A 2,500-nucleotide genomic window follows, 5' to 3' on the forward strand; every position below is an offset into this window, starting at 1 on the left:
GGTCGGCTTCAATATTTTCACAGACCAAAATTATTTTTCTTTATCCAAACGATTTATAAGCAGTTGTTTAGAAAAACGTATAACTAAGAAAGAAAAACATACGAAACTGACTAGATTTTTATTTTCACGACGTTTCGAAGTCATCGTAACTCCATTATCAAGTGATAAATAAATACAAGTGATAGAGTTTAAACAGTGGAAAGCGTAATTTGCATACTAGGTGTTGTAAAGAATGTTATACAAATGACTTTGCCTTGATTGAGTCGCTTTGGACAGTTAGAGAAGGTGACAATTCCTTAATGTATAGCATTTCATAAATTAAACGATTTGAAATCGAAAACGGAGCAACTTCAGAATAGCCCACCTGACTGAATAGCTTGAATGTGTACTGCTCCCGCACTCGAATAAACTAGTGCTCCTGTAGTCCTTCACTCCATGGGAGTGTAGTCGAGAAAGATATCAAGACTAATCGGGTATGTAACTACTGCTCCTTCAACGCAAACCAAAGCGGCTTTTCTTTTTTTAAGAAATTTAACCTCTCAGCTTTGTTTACGCGTGTATTTTGGGTCAAGTCGTAGTTCACTTAAGCGGTGTTCTACATGAGACAGGATTACATAAACGTTTGCAGGATTGGCCTGCACTGCCACTCGAGACGATGCTTATTGCTTATCTTCAGCGCCATTTTACACTACAGAGGAAACTGGGTCCTGACCGATTAAAGGCGGTTAAGAGACAATTTTTTCTTTACCGTTTACACAGCCAACAATTTGGTTTGGCTTATCATGATCATAAAATTGGCCTCAAGGCCCAGTTTTTGCCACTCTGTTTACAATGCCGATTTTCGGAGTCCGGACCACATTTTTATTTGAGTTAAAGCGGAGACACTTTTACACAGCGCTTTTCACATGCAAAAAGGGGTTCGGACTGGTTTTTTTTTCCGTATTTGCGGCCGTGTACGCATATGGCCCCAAAACCCAAAAAAGCAGGTCCGGACCCATTTAATACAATACAATACATAGAGGATATTACATGGCCGCGCGGGGATACGAATTTTATCTTCGAGTGCTGCAAGTATCTCTCACGAGTGAGCGAAGCGAACGAGTGAGAGATACTTTCAGCACGAGAAGATAAAATTCGTATCCCCAAGCGGCCATGTAATGTTCTGTTTATTATATATATATTGATGAAATGTCTAGATTTAAAACAACTTGTTTTATTCATTTTCGAAGTGATGAAAAATTGTTCACCAACCACTAAAACACGCATCTTGTGTAACATGAAACAAGATATGAAAGTTATGAAAAACAAATCATGATAATGTAAAATTTGCAATAAAAATGCTAATGTAGTAGAGAAGAATTATATTTAAGCACAAAAGTATCGTACAATGAAGAGGAAGCTCGCCTTTTATTGGCTAATCGTGTTCGTTACCATGACGACAGCGATATCCTCACATGTGAAAGATAAAAATGATACGTTCACTGCGCGCGGTGAAGATATGATTTTTTAGTAAAAGGAGAAATCCTGGTATTTCATCAATATCTATATAATAAATATTTATTAATCAATTCTCCCACAGGGGTTTTTCAGAATCAATTTACATGTAATAATGAAAAGAAGGAATAAAATGTATCCAGTTACAATCAAACGTCATTGTGAAGAAATTCGACAGCTACCTATCATAAATAACTATATATATAAAATAAGAAATCATTTCCCCGCACTACGCATCTCTCCTCTCGCACTCCTTAAAAACTGTACAAGTGAGGACGAATTTCTAGTGGCAACAGAAAGCTTGTTCCAGGATTTTAGAGCCCTGTAGTAAAAATTACGTTGTGCTATAGATGTTCTACATAAAGGTAAACTAAGATGTTCCTTGAGCCTAGTGTTATATGCGTGTGTATCGGACCGCTTAAATAATTTAGAACTTAGGTAGGTTGGTGCTAAACCATTTATGCATTTATATATCATAATTACATCACGCAAATTCAGGAGCTCTTCAATGGTGAGCCAGCCAAGTTCATTCAGGATAGGTGAAATATGATCAAATTTCTTAGTATTAGTCAAAATACGGGCAGCAAAATTTTGCAGAAGTTGTAGTTGGTGAACATTATCCTTTGAGGTCCCAGACCAAACAGTAGAACAGTAAAATAATTTACTAAAAACTAATGAATTCAAAACTTAGCTTACAACTGTCAGCGATAAAAAAGCTACATGAGTGAAATTTAGATCAGGTAAACGTACTCAGTTCAACATAACTAATATAACTAAATTAACCTTTGCAGCTGATGTCTTTTTCTGAGGTAAAATAGACCTTGAAAAACGATACATATTAGTCTAAGAAAGAAAACTTCGGTCGCACGAGAGCATAAAAGGCCAAATATTTGTAACTTCTCAGGTACAGACTTTTTTTTGTTTTTTTGTTAAAATGGACAAAATCAAGAAAGGAAATGATCTACGGAAAGAAAAATAGGGGTCACCGAGCATTCAAGAGAGTAAA

This window comes from Montipora capricornis, unplaced genomic scaffold (assembly GCF_036669925.1).
Source record: "Montipora capricornis isolate CH-2021 unplaced genomic scaffold, ASM3666992v2 scaffold_38, whole genome shotgun sequence".
Lineage (NCBI taxonomy): Eukaryota > Metazoa > Cnidaria > Anthozoa > Scleractinia > Acroporidae > Montipora > Montipora capricornis.